We start from the raw sequence: 19,325 nt of genomic DNA on the forward strand, positions 1-19,325 counted from the left end.
TGGAAATTTCCAATAAAATAACTTGGGATTTCTGATTACCTACAACTAGTTTTCCAGAAGTAGCCCATGTATTTGAAATAAAAGATGATTCAGAGTATGTTTCAAAAATAAATCTGGTAAAAACTAGTTAAATTATACACATTGAACTTCCCTCAAAACAGCAAATGTATGTACTGAACTTCCTAAGTTAATGAACTTAAAATTACACGATCTAATACTGGAACATTTTGACTTAACATTGAGATGGTAAAGCAATGAAACCTACACTTTTTCAGGGGAAAAATATATACACATTATTCTGGTGAAAATATATTTAACAAAATATCCCCCGTTTTATTAATAAAGCTGAATTGTCCTCAGTAGTGTTTCATAAACTTTATTCATCCGTATAATAGAATATTGACAGCAATAATAACAGATATGTGGGATGGCAATGAAGTATGTCTCAAATAAGAAATCAATACCAACACACATTTGAAGAGAGGAACTCTCTACATTCACAAAACTTGTCAAAGAGGCTACATAATGAATGATTCCCTCGTCACTCAAGGTTATAGAGACTACTTGTGTTTGCACAGCACAAGTCTATTGAGCAGTGAAAATGATAACATATTGTGAACCCACAGTACTGAAGCATTGATTTATAAAGGCAATAAAACACACACACAAAAGCTATTGTTTGCTAATTATCATTTTTATGGTAACCAACAAATTCAGAACTCAGTGCAAGTGAACTTGATATTTCTTCCATTAGAAGAGCAAAGTTCAGCTGATGTCTCAAAGGACTTCCTGACCTGAGGGAAGAAGTTGTTATCTCAGTTAATTGAATTCTTTGGTGGAAATCCAACTAATTATTCTTCTATTTCCTCAGCAAAAGGAAAACAGCTCTTCTATGCGTGGATGAGAAATAGGGAGCAACAAAGGTGAGAGGATGTGACAAATCATACCAGTAGGATAATGTGGAACACTTTAGCTTGGAGAGGAGAGGAGAGGAGAGGAGAGGAGAGGAGAGGAGAGGAGAGGAGAGGAGAGGAGAGGAGAGGAGAGGAGAGGAGAGGTTTCTGAATAATCTGTGTACTCCAAGTTATTGAAAAATGCAGATTTGTCTTATGACTAAATACAGTTCTACAAATGATAATATATACAAAACTGTAACTTCTGTTCAGATGTCTAATGGAATTGATAGCCTAGCATGCATGTTGCATACACTTATCAAATCAGACTCCTGCCTGATTGGGAGGCTCTTTGTGTTATCATTTGCTTATATATGAAATGTCATCAATAAAACTGTTTTAAATGAAGATTGACTGTCTTGAAATAAAGCACGCTGAAAGAAAGAAGATCCTGTGCAGAAGGACCTGACTATCAGTCCACTTAACAGAAGCTTAGCATGCTGAAGAACATCTTGTATTGTTTGGATTCAATCCATCATTAAACATAAATGAGAGAAAGACTGAGATACACAAATGTGCAAATGCCACATGGATAGATATATTAAAGAATGTGTAACCATCTGGACTCAATATGGAACCTAAAATATGCCCATTTATCAAATTATAATTCACATGCAACACATCACATTGGTATTTCAGTGTTGATTAAAAGTAAATTGTTTGGAATTTATCAAACTGGGTTCAGAAGCCATCACATATACTCTTATTTATACACTCAGACTATTATGTTTCTCAGAGATTAGGTTGTGCTCCTCCACTAGAAATCTTCACTGACTATAGCTCTGGTCCTGCAGAGAATTGCGTATGTGCTTTATTGGCTCAAGGAAGTAGTCTTATCAATTTTAAAAGGACCACTCAATTGTGCATTCATATGCCTCAATTTTAGCAACAACAAAGACTGAAAAAGCAGCATTTTAACAGTGAACTGTGTGTAAGGGGATAACTCTCAAGGAGCACTGAGATAACAAGAGGCCAATCCAAAAGCTGCCTGTCACCATCTTTCTATATTAGAAGATGTAAGGTAATGAGATAGATGTTGCCTAACTTCTGAAATCAGGAGAATGGAACAAGCCACTTCCTTTGCCTATTCCTCTTGTCTCTAACTCCTCATTCTGACTGACTTTACAGCTTTAAATTAATTTAACATTTTAACTAAAAATTTGCCTTTGAAAAGTATGTTTGCCTTACCAAGTAAAAACTGGGTAATGGTTTGGCCTTGTCTATACACATAGTACAAACAACCTGGTACCATATATTCTAAAATGGAAATGCAAGAATCATACTTGCAACATGAGTTTTGTTGGACAGTATAAGATTATTGGACAAATGTCTAAAACTAAACTTTGGAAAGGAAATTACTTAAGCAAAATAAAAGTTTGAGAAGAAGAGAATGAAAATATTTTGTTATTAATAAAGACTTAAAACCCAGAATTCCAGCAACCTTCATTTTAAAACCATACATAGAACAATTTCTCTACCACAATTAGATATAGGAGTATAAATGTCAAAGTACAGACTAAATATAGTGGAATAAATAAAAGTAATTTACTTTTTAAATGCTATTACGGAATCAGGCTCTCAATTGCCTTGTAGAAAAATAAGTAAATAAATAAGGTGAAGGGTTATAAGATAAATAAATCTAAAAAACTTGGATAGTTGCTTAAAGCAAAAGATTAAAAAATGGCAATATGTACAAATGTCCCAGAAATAAAAGGACTTATAATTACAGCAACAATTTCTTTATAAGTCATGGCTCATCAAAATGATAATGATCTGAGAATTAAATACACTCCAGGAAATGTGCTAACTGAAGAGGGGAAGGAGGGGTGGGGGGGGGGGGGGGGGTGTTGGGGTGTGTGGATATGGACGGCTATTCCAAAGCAACCTTTGTTTTGTATGAAAAAAATGTATATTCCACTCGCTACAGGACTGCAGAGAATGACAGAAACATTAACTATATTTTCTTCTGTGGAGCTTTATATTGATGGAGGTTTTCATCACAACTTTGGACAAGGCTAGATTTTTTCTCTAGTAATGAAAATCTTCAGTGTCAATCAAGTATTGTACTTAAAAGTATCTTCTATTGACTGACAGCTTTTAAACCAATACTAAATTGCCCAAGGAACTACTGAGACATCAAACTTCACTGGGAAGCATCGAATCTCATCGTTAAGAATGCCATTTAGGAGCTCCAGGGGGTTACCTTGTTCTTATTGTTTAACAAGAAAGCACTGACATAGCACTGTTGCACAAAATAATTTTCCAAGTCCATTTAATCTTCTTTCCTCTTTAGCTTCTCAGCTTCACTGGTCACTTGTTCTTTAGACTGTTTTTCATGCCTTTTATCACTTTAAGCAGTAGTGATAGCTATCATGACAGATGGAGTAGCTGGGCAAGTAATTTAGACTGATGAATTTTTTCTCTGTATAATCAAATAGCTGGCAATGACAATATAAAATGGACTACATTTTGCTCCCAATTACAACAGTATAAAACACATTTAATTCCCTGGACTTAAATTACCATTAATCTTCATTGGGTGATGCATCAATGTGTCAATGAATTCATGAGTAGGATAGAATTTGACCCACTTTTTGACAAAGGGCTATTATATATTTTTAAATAGTGCTGTTGATCTTGACCTTATTTTGATGTTTGACATTTTCATTGGTTTGTCTATATTTACTTCCATCTGGCCATTTTAGTTAAAACTTGACTTCAGTAGCTGTCCCTAATTGATATACAGCTCATTTTGTCAAATAGTATGTTTTATTTTTTCCAGTGTGTGTTTAGAGAATACATACTGAGCTATGTTTCTTCAGCCTTAGTGTGATTGTTTTACATTCTACTGTTTAAAGCTAAAAGAAAGTATGTGGATTTTTTTTTCTCTTCCTTATCTTTAACAACCATGTTAACTGATACCATTTTTTCAAGTATTTATTAATTTTAAATATAAATATATATATCTTATCCATCTGTTTTGTCTAGAAATATATTTAGTATGCATGCATGTTGTATGTGGGAAATTTTGGTGAAATTGATATAATTACAATTTAGTTTAATTTAAATAAATTGTCATTTCTTTCCCCTTCTAAAATCCAAATGTAAAAATAAGAAAAAAATATAAATAATAAATCAGGATACATACAAGATGATCTTATCAAATATTTTAATGAGATAATAACGCAACATAAATTGAATAGAATGGTACCAAATTAAAATTCTTCTTTTCAGCTATTATATATACATTATCTCCTGTTTACTTTGGCAAAATATTTTTTTTAGTTTTAAAACCTAGCAGAGCTAAAAAGATAGTGTAACTGACTAATTCAAAACCTTTTTGACTAGTTCAAAATCAATTTACAAGCAGGAGTGCTTGGATCAGGTCCTGCATAGTTTATGTAAACCACATTGTAACAGCTTAGAAACAGTTAAAGACCTACTTTCCCCATTATAGAAGACAAAATCTGATTAGATTTTCAGTCCATTGACTGCCTCTCTGGGAATCCATTATATGTTTAATACAATTTACACTTAAAGCAGAATTCACTATGTATCACTGAAACATTGTAATAAATGCTACTAAAAACAAAACAACAACAACAACAACAACAAAACATTTTGAGAAGATGACAGCTCTGATAATTAAAGGTAGTCTATGTAACCTTGATGTTTTATTATTTTTTAATTCTTGCTTCGGATTCTTCTGAAAAAAAAATATTTTCACAAAATCAGTTGTCTGATACTGACAAATGATGCTTTTATTAAATATATATATATATTATAAAAGACAATTTATTTTCATAAGGATATTGACTTTTTCTGTTAATTATCGTAACTGGCATTTTGGCATTCCATGGTGCAAAGAGACTGAAGATCATAAAAGCTGATGTATGATATTCTGAGCTGAACTGTAAAGTTGGATTTATCAGTCTATGAACAGTACTGTTTTCATTTTATTGAGTCTACCACTAATAATTCATGTTTCCAGTGAAAACCAAGTTATTCATTCAGGTTCCCTATAGAGGCACAGAGAAACATACTGAGGTAGGAGTGGGACCCAGTTTATTGAGAAAGGAACTGATGGACTTGTTAGTGAGAAAACACTGAAGACAGAACATCTTGGGGCAGGGAGGATGTACCTCTGATCTTCTTTATACCCTCAAGACACACAGCTCTGTCCCAGATTTCAGTTAAGTAATATTCTCCTTTCAAAATTCAAGGTCTCCTGTACTTTCAGTCCAAAAGAGGAGAAGCCATAACTAATTTGACTCAGTTCTTTTTTATGTCTGTGGTTATGGTGCTTGTCTAAAAAGAATGTCTAGATCTCTTTATCTCAGAGGACTTCTACCTGCCTCCTCCATTATAGTGTCCTGTCTATTAAGTTGCAGGTATTTTAGAAACATTTTAATATCCCTTTTTAGAAATAACTTCATTTTACATGGAATACTAAAAGCTAACTGACCCCCAAAGAAAAAGAGAAAATAAATTGCATAGCTCTGAGAGGCACACCCATTAACAGGCAAAGAGATCAGTGGTTTTTTCCATCCCCACTGTTTCACAGATATATAGCATTTCATATTCAGTATTCACTAAACATTATTGTCTTCAGTAACTTGCAAGAAGAAACAAGCTTAGGGATTTGTAAGCTCAACCACAAGAATTTACAAATGTTCAAATAATATGCCACTACAACAGCACCACAGAGAGAAGCTGTATCATTCAGATTCAGGGCTTACATTCCAACATGTTTGAAATCCTGCGCACACATTTTTGTTTAAAATGTTTTTCTTCCTTTTTTATTTTATTTTTTTTTACACAGTAAATATTTCGTGATACAAGTCTAATGACCAGTTAGCATATCAAAGAAAAATACTGTTGCAAAAGGTATTGATAGGTATCTTTCAATTGTAGAGGAAGAAGCCAGACACTAAAGAACACCCTCATCCTAGATGTTGTTTGTTTTTTTTTCCTCGGGAATTAGAAAACTCACAGTAAAGAACTATGCATAAAGCTTGCCACAGCTTTTTAAGAAAATATTTTAAATTTGATGACCAAACTGTTCTTAAATACTACATTTTTTTCTCTTTAAATCACTTTTCAAATATTGACTTAATCTGGAAAAAAAAAGTATATCTGATTAATTTGGCAAGACTATCGGCTGACACAGACAGCAGTAGAACTGCTCTCAAATGTCCTGACATTCAAGGGATAATTAAGAAATACGTCTGGATGTATCCAGTCTGCTCAGTAACTATTTAAAATCTATTTCAGTTGTTTTACTATCACAAACGACACTTATTATTTTCTTATTTCCTAGGGAGAAGGGTATAATATATTCATCAAATGCTATTATCCACTGGGTAATTATGAGGGGTGTATTAAACTCCCTAAAGGACTTTGATAGCATCCTCCCTTGCTTGGTCAATTCCTTTCTATGCTCTTGCATGATCTCTTAAAATTTCAGGCATTGTTATATTCTCTTTGTTACCTTGTAGACCCGTTACCTAGTATTGCTATTGCTAGTAACAGGCCTGAACTGAACTTGCAAGGCTTCAGGACTAAGGCTTATCAGGCTTGTTTTATTCTCAAATTTTTTTGAACTACTATAGTCACTTGGTTTACATATAGCAGCTAATTTTCTAACTGTCCGGGTGGATATGGCTAACTTGGTTGTCTTTGTATTGTTCAACCAAGGTTTTACAAGTCTACACAGAAAAACAGCAGAGGCCTTGACAAGTGGAGACATAGGATGTAGCATAGAGGAACACCATCTCATTATTCCCAATGAAGGATGCCAAAGGCTGACAACTCACCATAATACCCTACTACCATATGAATGAAGCCACCAGCCTTAAGACACAGAAGTGTAGGGGAAGGATGAGCACACCACCACACAAAGAACTAAAAACTAGGACGTGCACATATAGCAATTCTAACTCTATTGTAAGTAATGAACCTTTCTCTGCATAAAAGTATTCTTTCTTTTTCTTTAATAATTAGACATGGAGTAATTATTAGACTGCTAAGTTTTCAGTTACACTATCAATTAAGTTCCTGGCTTTAAATACAAGATACTTTTTCTCTTCTCCCATAAACAAGACTGCGAGCATTACATCTTGACAAAGAGATTGGAGTAGCATCTCTCAAGAATACATATTTATGAAGATTATCCTTTGAACCTGGTTCCTTGAAACCATAACTTCACATATTTTATGTCTGGACTTAAGGAATCAAATTGATGATGGTCATTGCCACCCACCTGGAATGGGCTGGACTCCCTTACACTGGAAAAGGTTTACGCGAAGAGGCTGCATTGGCTTAGATGTGAAGTGAATTTATCCCACAGAATGTATTTAAATTAATTCTGCTGGAATTTGTTTAATGAACTATTCATAAAATGTTATGAGCAGCTTTCATCATTGCCTAGAATTTCTGCTGAAAAAAAAAAAAAATTACAGCAGTAGATTCAAAGCACTACCTGGACTTACTGAGTCTGTCAATATCTGTCAGAGTTATCGCCTACAGGAATACCCAAAAGGAAGATGAGTTAGATGGTGAATGTAAAAACCTGTCTGCCAGCAGAGGTGGAATTTTTATTATCATTCTCTCTTTCTTTTTGTTCTTTTACTTTCTACATGTTTATCTGCCTGTGTTTTTGCATGAATTTCTGTAGCAACAGACGATGTAAATGAGAATTCACTCTAATGAAACTGTGAAGAGATCACATTTTTGTGCTATCTATTTCTGTTTCCTACTAAAAGAAACAAGGTATTAATGTCAAAATAAATGCTATTCAATTTAATAGACTAAAAATCAAAACGTCTTCCAACATTTCAGCAGTTCAGAATACAGCCTGTTAGCAAAATATATTAAGATAAAATAATCAGAATAATTATCAAAATCTTCATAGTGTTCCCTGAGGCACTGTTATGCGTTAAGATTTATGTTGCTACAATTCCACCCACCTTACTTATCTACCTACTCTATGGCAATGACAGACAAATAAGAGTCTGATCAAGACTGAACTGAATTCATTATTTTAGGGAAAAAGTTTAAACCCGTTCAGTTTAAAGTATAGTCTGTTGCTAATTGGACTTGCATATATATGCAATAAAACATAAATTATAAATACTGATCTCCCTCCCAAGCTCTATAGACAGATAAATAGAATTTGAATACATATGCTTGGAGAAATAAAATTATCACTCCTTTCTGCTCTATATTTACTGATTTACTGATCACTGTATTCTTTTGTACTTTCTAGATGCTGAGGTACAACAGAAGGCAGGATAATACTTATTATCAAGCTAGTGGATGTGACCATTAGATCATTATTTCATTTGAAAACAATTTTTCCAACAAATCTTTCTATACATTTTGAGCAAACCTTTGTGCCCAAATATTACAATGCACATTTAAATGTGTGAAGATAAGTGTATTTTTAGCAGTAGACTAAGAGATCCCTAAATGCTACCCTGCTGTAATGTCCACTAAAGACTGAACAGAGCATTAAATTAAACATTGTGTTTGGATCTGTTTATGCTCATTTTGTCACCTTATTAAGAAAACTAATCCAAAAGAGCTTTTAACTCAAAGACTAAGAAACTGTACTACCTTTCTTGCTTTTAATGTTATTAAGAAAAAATCTTTGTCCAGATTTTGACTGGGATAGAGTTAATTTTCTTCACAGTTGCTAGATGTGCTGTGTTTTGGATTTAGGAGAAAAATAATGTTAATAACACACTGCTGTTTTAGCTGTTGCAGAGCAGTGCTTACACAGAGTCAAGGACTTTTCAGCTTCTTATACTTCCCTGCCTGTGAGTAGGCTGAGGGTGCACAAGCTGAGAGGGGACACAGTCAGAACAGCTGAGCCAAACTGGTCAAAGAGATATCCCATACCATACGACATCAGATGGAACAATAAAAACTGGGAGGGCTGGCTGGGGGAGAGTCAAGGGGGACCCTGCTCGGGCTCTGGCTGAGTATTGGTCAGTGGGTGGTAAGCATTTGCATTGTGTATCACTTGTTATATATATGTGTGTGTGCGTGTAATTATTATCATAATTATTATATTATTATTATTTTATTTTCCTTTCTCTCCTGTTGAACTGTCCTTTATCTTAACGCACGAGTTCTACCATTTTTTTCAAATTCTCTCTTTTCCAATTCTCTCTCTCTCTCTTTTTTCTTTTTCCTATTCTCATTTTTCCATCACACTGGGCGGTGTAGAGCAGGGTGGTGGTGGTGGTGGCGGTGAGTGAGTGAAGGGCTGTGTGTTTTTTAGGTGCCCACCACGTTAAACCACAACACAGTTATTCCCAAACCATGCATCAATCAAAAATCTCTTGTTCTTACAGCCATGAAACACGTTATATTTGAAGAGGGTGTTAGCAACAAGTTTAAAAAACTTTGTTATATGGGTCTTTCAGTGCTACCCCAATTTTTTTTTTTTTTTTTTAATCTGGTTCCTAAATTATGAATATAATAATGATATATAACTGAATAATCTTTATAGAAAAAAATATGCATATTGTGGGTTTATAAAAAAGATCTCACTTTAATCTGTGTGTTCCAAAATGTATTTCCAAAAGTATGTTCCCTTATGGGACATAAAGGGCATGTATAGAATATTCCAAAAGAGATCTCTGATGTTCTCCACAGCTTTATCTTTTGCTATAAAAATGGAAACAAACCTAAAGGTTGCACATTTCTAGATGTTGTGATTGCAAAGGAAACCTTTGAAATTCAAGTGGCAAAGTGTTATCTAGAGAGACATTTGTCTGAGGAAGTAAAGGGACAGATGCTATAATTCTGAGTTTTCAAAAGTTCTGCTTATTTCATATGATGCAGAAACTGAGAAAGAGATTTTACAGTTTAACTATTTTACTCATTCTCAAAGTATGTAATAAAGGAGAAGTATCATATTAGGAAGATTATTTTCCAGTGATTGGGAAGGGGTGGGAGGATGAGGGTAGGGTAGGCATGACTACGTAGAGGAAGGATGTGTGAAAGTGTGTAAATTAAGATGAATAAACTTGTGACATTGCATGATGGGATTGCTGTGGGGGCCTTATTGGCTCCTCTAACTGTGAAGTAGAGATAATGATACTTCCTATACAAAAAACTTTCAGATATGTAGATGGATTTCAAAAGGATGAGGTATGAGAGAGCAAGAAATAAAACTGACTAGATAGTTTTCTACTCCAAAAACAGATTAATAAAAAAAAAAGCTTTGAAAACACAGTTCCCTTCCCCCATTGTTTCCTTTCAGTACGAGTCATTTTCTTTGGTCCTTTCATTTCACTCCAGCAAACTTCAGTGATTAGTAGTATATAGCACTACTAGTGCTACAGTGCTAGTGCTATGCTAGTGCTAGAATAGCAGTTTAGTTAGAAATGTACTGTATTAAGGGCTGTAAGAACAACAGAAGATGTTTGCCCCCAGATATTTCTATCTGGCTATGAACTGAAATGAGGAGGTAGACTTGTTGGATGCATAATTTTACTAATACAGTTAATTTAAAAGGTAAAAATACAAATTATAAGCTAATTCAATTTCCATGTATGCATTTATGCATACTTACCATACTGTCTAAACTATGCTCTCATTCAAAATTGAGAGCTTTTAAAATATATCATATATAACTATCATATGCAACTAATTTATGTGAAAGATGGAATTATTACTGTTCTACTAGATGTTGAAACAGGCTTATCTGTTGATTTTTCAACACGTGTCTACCGGTTCCCATTTCTACTAGTTCTCCTCTGAGAAATGTCATAATTTCTCTATATATGTATTCCGGAATCATATGATAATACTGCTGATACTAAAAACTTTATTTCATACTGAATGTCTTAAATATTAATTTTAATTTAGGTGAAGAATAGCCAGTATACGTTATTTAAGACTTTTACTAGGTGCACACATACTCCTAGTACAGCATTTTTGTGTAAAAAATAATGCTTACAAAAAAAAAAGACTAAAGGAAAGTAGCAAGTTGCAATTTTATTATTTTTCTTTTTAAGCTCTATCACTTGTTACAAAGCTTCAGCAAAAAAAAAAAAAAAAAAAAAAAAAAATCTCTTGCCCTTCCCCCCAAAATAGAAAGATATTTTTCTTAATCATTCCTACAATCTTCATTTGTTTAGAGGTTGCTCCTACACATAGAAGATTTGGAAGCTTAAAATATGATACCTTACTCAAGCAGGAACTTAACCAAGTTGGACAGTACTGAAATGTCAAGGAAGAAGTGGACCAAATGCCATTTGACCTAGAGATAGACACTAATATACTGCCAGCTGCATCCGTTTCTTCATTTGTGTTTCCCAGTCTTGGGGATCCTTGTCTAATATTCTGGTAAGGATTCAAGAAACTTAGTTCAAAATCATCTCTCTGCCTGATGCTGTGAAGAATTTGACTACAGATTCTAAGTGCTCAATTTTCCATGCAGAGGAGTAGTACCCTTCCCAAGATATTTTTGCAGTGTGTCTTTTCTTCAATAACTAATTCAAAAGTTATGCAATGAGAAAAACTGACTCATCATCTCACTCAGGACACCTATAGGAAATGTAGGTCCAAGTCTTTCTTCTAATACATTTTGTAACATCATTCTTCTGCTCCTCAAAGCCCTCAACACCTTTGTGACTAAAGCTATGCAGTCTTCAGGTGCTTTATCTATAGCATTCATGCTAACCTTATGTTAGGTCTTGGAACAATTTTACCTTTTCAGATTATCTTTGAAGAGGGAAAGTATTTCATTTTTTGTTCAGCAGTGAAGGGAGTTGGTGGCATAGGTTTTCTAAACTTTATTGTACCAATGTGGCAATTATCTTATATAGATTCATTCAAAAGTGTTTTGTGGCAAAGACTAGCTCTGTGACAGTTGTATTGGGACTCCTGCTGCTTGGTGTATAAAGGCAAAGTCAGACTGCATAGCTTAGGACACAAAAGCTCCTCATGCAGTTCTGGCCACTTGGCCACTATTCAGATGGGGTCAGGAATCGTATAGAGTAAACATGCCAGCCACATTTCTGGAGGCATAACATATTTCTACAGTATAAGTTCTTTACAGAAAAGTAGAGAGAACCTAAGGACACAAGAGTAGTTGGAATATGAAGGGAATTAGGTTTTTCCTGCATTCGATGGACAAAAAGGGAGGGCAAGGACATGGCATACTTTTATCAGGCAGCATGAAATAAAGGCATACATTCAGTTCTGGAGAAAGCACTGACAGATAAAATATCATCATTACCTAATAAAGTGGGAGTTTAGTTAACTTACCAGCTATCACTGCTATCTCATCTTTCTTTTTGTGGCCTTCACAACAATTATGTTGCCAATGCACAAGGAGATACAGAATCCAACCATATCAGCTTGACATCTTCTGACTCTGCTGTTCTGACAGAAGTAAAAAGCATTATGAGACTATTTTATAGTCAATGAAGTCAGCCGATTTTCTTCATGATACACTTAAGAGAGAGTTCTGATGAGTAAGATACCATTAAGACACATTTACTCTGAAAGAAATGACCCAATTTATGTTTCACTTTCCTTAATATGCTCAGAAAACAGTATGAAGACCCTTGAACAACCAGCTTGCACTATTTCTTAAAATTTGTACTGAAATGGTAATGTCAGAAGAAGAAAAATAATAACCCATATAAACATATTTTGCTGTCAAGATATATAGTGTCAAAAGCCTTATGCCTAACAGGACAAAAAGCCTGTGATCTTCATTCTTAAAATCTCCTAAACCATGCAATAGTATACCCAAGAAACATACCTTGCTGGACTCAACATTTTTACATTCATAGGCTACAGAGTGTTACAAGGCACTTTTCCCTATAAATTGTTCTGACTAGTACAATGACTTTTAATTTCAGTTGTGCAAGAAAAAAGAAAAAAAAAATGATCAGAGAAAATAAAGAATGAAAAAAAATAATGTATACATAGTTTAATGAAATATTACCCCAAAGCAACCATCAATGTCGCACCCAAGAGAACAAGCTGACTGATTACAAGAAGACCTTTTATCTTACAGTTGTGAGACTGTAGCTGGTAGCAGGCACTTCTTCAGAAGCACCTTTTCAAAGGGCAAACATCTAATAGTATAAATTTTCTGTTCACTTTCATGTGGTCATTAATACACAGATTCAAGTCATTTAACACTAAGTAAAAGAGAGTAGGTCATAAAATCTTTAGTAACAAAATCATAACAATTCAGTGAGAACAAATTTTCAACACATTACAGTGACATAATGGCTGAGGAAGAAAAATTTAAAGGCAGAACAAGAACAAAGTTATAAAGCATCTGATATTTGCAGTAACTCTATTTCAAGCATGATGTTCTCAGTAGGACAGAGATGTTGTTCAACAGTGTTGGAAAAGAACATAAATGTTGGATGCACTAAAAATCGAAGTACGACATTACAAGTTGCCTTTCATCTGCACTGCATGAGCAGTGATGTAGAAGACGTGATTCACTGACTAACAATAAGAAGTGGCGGAGATGAAGATGTCCTTGAAAATGCCCTTAGTATTCTGGCTGACCTTTCTCTCTAGGAAATAATATGGTTTATGAAACATTTGTCTTCAGGCAAGTCAGACAAAAGGAGGTGAAATGCTGACTGGCTTTCCTGAGAGATCACACCAATTGGCATGCACAGGGGAATGTATTGAGCTGGATCCTTCAATCAAAATGTAAATCATGTGTCATTACTTATTATCCAGGTTCTGAGAAGCTCTCTGCAAGCCAGAACTCATGGCTGACAGATTTTTGAACACTAAATCAGTTGTGGTAGTGGCGGAGATACAGAGTCAACACATGAAAAACAATGTACAATTTATTAGCATACCAAAGGGAAACAAGGCTATATTGCCAGAAAGCCAAGCCTCAAGAAATAGTATGGATTTTGAAATTCTTACAGAAGCTGAAGCAAATACCCTACACTGAAGAAGATATTCCTCTTATATAGTTTTGCTAACACTACTACTACTACATCAACAACAACAGAAAAATACCTTATGGAGTTCATCCTGTCTCCAGTCAAAATCAGAGAGAAACACAGAAGAGAAAACATGGCCAATTTGAGGAAAAAAAAAAAAGTAACTTAATCAAGGAGAATGACAGTACAGATTCAGAAGAAACAAAACATATTGTGAATCTCTCTGAAATGCAATGACATAAAAGCAGAAAGTAAGGGATTAAAAATACTGAAAAACACTCAGGAAATACTAATGTCATTTTGAATATGGTTTTGCAAGAGAAGAATACATGGAAGTTAACTATAAAAAAAAAAAAGAAAAAAGCTGGACTAAGCTACATCAAAGCCGAAATAAGTTTCAGGAAATTGGAGATTGAAAATACACTGTTTGTGGAAAAATATATGGGATATACAGGAGCAAATGGAAAGATTTATAAAAGGCAAAGAACATAAAGGTTTGGCACATCAGAGTATATGAAAGGATGCACTGTCAAAAATATATCAGAAAATAAAACAGAAGATATACTTCTGGTAGAAATCTGAATATGCGCTGATAGTAAACACAAGCAGATTTCCAGGATTTCAGAGAAGAAAACAATGAGATTTTTAAGGCGGGGGGGGGGGGGGGGGGGGGGGCGGAGAGAATGACAGTAGAGGAAGGTTCAAAAAGTAAAATTACTTTAACTTTCAGTGGTTCACTTGAATTATTAAAATCAAACTGCAACCTTATTTCAAAGAACAAAAAAGGCCAGGCAGCTGGGACAGGACACACTTTCTCCGAAGAATGCCTTGGTGCAAACTAACGAAGATGTCCACATAATCAGAACAGTGACTAGTATAAATTATTATATAAGAATTTCACAGATTTATGACACAGAACATGATATTATAATACTGTTTGATACATGAAGCTTTCAGATGAGCGGAAAAAAACAAACAAACAACAAACAAAAAAAACAGCATATAAGTCTTTCGTCAACTTACTTTCATTTCAGGGCTCTGAGGACACTACCTGACCCTACAGGCCCTGGCACTCCTCTTGCAGGTCTCCCTCCACCCTGCCCAGGCCCCAGGTCCCCATTTCAGCCCCTCAGGGCCCCAGTGATGCTGAAGCCTGGCCCTGCCTCAGCCACGGGCACTGCTGAGCCAGGCCCACCTGCAGGCCTCTGCCTGAACTCAGCCTTAACTTCTTCCCATGAAGGTGTCTGCACCACAAATCCAAGGTTTCTGGACCCCAGTTACCTGCCAGCCCCTTGTAAATGTTTTTAAACTATTTGAAGTACGTACAGCTGCTGCAGATAGTGCAAAAGTGGTAAGGCATGGTTTCCTATTACATGGGCACTTGATAATTTTTCCCCTGCTGACCGAAACCACAAATCACTGATTCAACAAGACTGATGATGCTGTCTTAAGCTGTCATGCTCACGTGGGGTATGCTTCATGATTTTATTGTATAAACTATTCATATTCTGCTGTAAATACAGATTTTTTTTTTTCTGAATGCCATCGACTAGAACCATGATTTCCCATTTCCTACCAACACTTTTCTAAAATAAGGTAATATAAATATTCTCATGGCATAGCTTAGATGTGAGATACATCAAAATGAAGGTGAAAAGCATACACTAATTTGGGGTGCATAACTTTAAGTGCTCAGGAGTTCCTTTCCTAGACTAGTGCCATTAACTATATGTTTCAAGCACAAGTTTCCCACTGACTCCCATTAGAGGCTGGAAAGCTAGAAAGTTTTGATTGTCAGATCTCAAGGTCTCAGATTCAACAGTCAAAAATTTCACTATTACTGTATTATAAAACTGGGTAAAATTTTAAGTGCCTAGCATCACACATATACATATATATATAAAAAAAAAAATAAAAAATTAAAATAAAATAAAAATTGAAGGTAAGAAACCATCGTATAAGAAACCAGCAGATCAAATCCAAGTCTTCAGATGGATTTCAGCTGCTGTAACTATGACTCAGTCTTTTCTTTATGTATTTAGCTATCTTATTTAGCATATGACTTCCCATGTCTGCAAAAAATGAGATATTCTGGAAGAACAATCTCCATCCATAGGCAATACCATCTTATATTTCCGTAGCTTATAAGTTTCTGCACTGCAAATTCCCATGTCAAACAGATTCCTATGGTTTCATAAAAAGCAAACAAACAGAAAAAAAAAAAAAAACTGCCTTTCTATAAACACATTTCCTGCCTAGATGTATTGATGTATATCAAGCTGCATAATTTTATTCATGAAAGAAATGTATGTGAAAATACTGAGACATTATTTGCAAAGTTTAGAAATTTGGAAGAATATACAGGTCTGTCCTTTTAAAATCTGATGTCCCTTAGACGAATAAAAACATATTTGCTTCTGAAAGATTCTTGATCCTTTTTAGACACTGCTGCCCCACCCCCCCCCAAAAAAAAAAAAAAAAAAAAGTTTAGAAGTTTAGTGCACTTATTTGCCTTTAGAATAATCAAAAATATTACAAAATCCCCGCAGAGTTCCACTGATGGCCAAACGGACATACTAGAAAATGGTGGTATTATACTTGCCATGGGCAGATGGTGCACTATACACCTGAAGACAATAATTTATTTCTTGTCTAGATAAAATACTATTGATCCAATCAAAATGCAACAGGTGGTTTGGTTAAAATAATACTAATGGTCCAAATCAATACATAAAAGTTTAACCAATAAAACCCTTAAAATGTTTATACAAAGTAATTCCGTTTTTTCTGCCCCTTTTCTTTGGTGTTGGGCTCACACTTCTGGGTCTTGATGTCAGCAGCATGTCTTCTTTAAGCAGAACTGGTGGGGCGTCCAGTCAGTCAGCAGTATGCCATATTCTACACAAGAACTCAAAGCTGTTGGCAGGTGCTCCTTTCTCTTCAGTCTTGGGTCTTTCTAGTTTTACATTTCCTTATCACAATTTGCTTCCTTCCTACTAATTCGAATTGAAGTTTGAAAGCTGTATAAATAGCCTCTCCCAACATCAGTTGATGTAAAAGACTGTTGTTTATTATGTAATTACTACCTAGGTTTATCAGATCTTTGGCATGCATTGTATTTACAGAGCTTCAGCAATAGTCAGTCAGACTAAGCAATTGTCACTTGACCATTAGCCAACTGTTAAAAACAGGCAAAACAGATAAAACCACCTCAGGCCCTGGAAGATCCACAAATGTCAGATCAAAAAGAAGACTATGGCTTTTTCTAGTAGTAGAATCATATTAAAAAAGTCTCAAACTTCTGAAAAATGAAATAATGAAATACATAATTGATATTATTATTATTATTAGTGATTTTCATGATCAAATATTTTATAGGCTTGTCTCCTGATTTTTGTTTTCTATTGCAACATCCATCTGGTTTGTATCTGTCAGAACAAAGTATAGTGAAACATTTTTACACTAGTGCAAGAATTTCTTTAAATAAATAATGAAAGCATGACTGTACAGGACATTTAGAATAATTGTATTAATGAGACATAAAAATGTATGACGGCATATATAGTGCCATCTTGTGAGCTCTAACTTCTTTAGTGTCTGCTGAAGTATTTTATCTTTAAGAATGTCAGCTATGGTTTTCAACTGTATCTTTAAAAATATGGAATGCTTTTTGAGATGCATTGTGACATGGTTGTCTATTCCCTGGAAAACAAACAAAACTTATCACACATTTATACAATATCAAATATGTCCCTAAGCAGGACACTAGTGGATTTGCTCACTTTCTGAAATGTCTTTGCACAGTGACTTCAAACATCTTCATCAGGTTGTCTGAGAAGACACTGTCATACAGCCTGGTAAGTCTAAATAAAGGTCCAGGTATCCCTAGGTCACTCTTAGGCCACAGAGATATATTTGTGCAAAGACCAGGATTGCAACTGGGTATTCCACATGACTTTGGTCCTCTTTGAAGTAAAGGGCAAAGAGCTTTTGAGACAGGATATTTGCATTCATATATTAAAAAGTGACCATAGCATGCTTTTATTTCACAACAAACTGAAAATAATTATGTTGAAAAACCTGAACAGACTCATCAACAAAATCAGAGACAGAAACTTTTCTCAAAATAGAGACAAACCAAGAACAAAGTCTTAAAAATATAGAATTAATGGAAGATGAGTACAGAGAAATGCCCGAGTCAGGAACATGACTTTTTTAAAAACAAACAAACAAACAAACACTTTGATCTTTCTAAAATGCTCTGTGCTTCATCTTTGTTAGTTGTGGGGCTTGATGTTATGGCTGATCATTTAAGTTAGTACACATTTAAAAGTTTTGTCCTATTTGTGTAAATAACCAAAATGTCTTTTGCTTTAAGAGGTCATTTAGCTTGACTTAACTAAATAGCAATTCAATTAAATAAATGAAATTCAACTTAATTTAATGAAGTATTTTGGAAAAATTCACTTGTGGTTTGTCTATAGGTTTAGAGTACATATGTGAAAATACATCTTTTCTAATAATATGCTATATGAAATTATGTTTCAGTATAGAGTCCTTAAAATCTAAATTTGCTGAATTGTATGAAATGAGTGTGATTTTTGGTTTGAAATAGATGTTCAGACCCATAGGAAGGATAATTGCCTGTGTGATGTGACAAACAAAAGGAATAAGTGCCTATACTGAAGCTGATGCTGTTTTCATAGGTAACACTGTTTTGGACAGACAGTTGCAGTACATGGCTATCTGAGGTTTCTTCCAGTCTGAATTATCCTATGATCCTATAACATACAGAAAGAAGATGAGGCAGAGATTTCTGGTGTCAGTGGAATGCTGCAGAAGCAAAGGTTGAAATAAGATGTGCCTCAGCCATCAAAACATCTTGCTTCAGCTCTGAATCTGTTAACTGATTTAGCAAGGTAAGAGATATCGTGAACATATGAAAACTCTTATGCTCTGGCTTATGCTTGTGTGTAATTTCAGGATGCAGCAAATGTTAAGAAAAATATCCCAAACTGACAAGTGCCTGTCTGGCTGCTTAGTACATTCTTTAGAGTGAACTGCATAGGGTTATTTTTCGTCTTTCCTATTTAAAGAGGCATATTCTGAACACTGAAAGTTAGTCTCCAGGCAACCATCCAACTCTTTGGTGGCTGACTAGACATCTCTTGAATCATCTCTGTACGTGTAGCAGTTAACACACAACTTACTGTCTGATGCAAGATGAAGACTGAAATTACAGCAATGAAAGAGGCACAGACTTCCTGGCTTAAACTTTCCATTTTATCCTGTATTAACACTGTCTGGTGGAACATGTGCAACTGAAATAACATGATGGAAGCAGTTTTACAGGGTTTTCTATTTACAAATCCATATGCAAATAGTTATCATGTTCTGAAAAGTCAAACTATTTAGAATCACA

At 34.7% G+C, this 19,325-nt stretch overlaps 1 long non-coding RNA gene across 1 annotated transcript; it reads right to left on the reverse strand.

The window, feature by feature from the left end:
• Positions 1-677: 677 nt before the first annotated feature.
• Positions 678-15,241, reverse strand: LOC121069995. The gene is made up of 3 exons (XR_005819809.1): positions 14,927-15,241; positions 12,240-12,356; positions 678-794 (listed from the first exon to the last, which is right to left on the reverse strand). It is a non-coding gene; the product is annotated as an uncharacterized LOC121069995 (long non-coding RNA).
• Positions 15,242-19,325: the final 4,084 nt, after the last annotated feature.

The sequence above is a fragment of the Cygnus olor genome, chromosome 4 (genome assembly GCF_009769625.2).
Source record: "Cygnus olor isolate bCygOlo1 chromosome 4, bCygOlo1.pri.v2, whole genome shotgun sequence".
NCBI classification, from domain to species: domain Eukaryota; kingdom Metazoa; phylum Chordata; class Aves; order Anseriformes; family Anatidae; genus Cygnus; species Cygnus olor.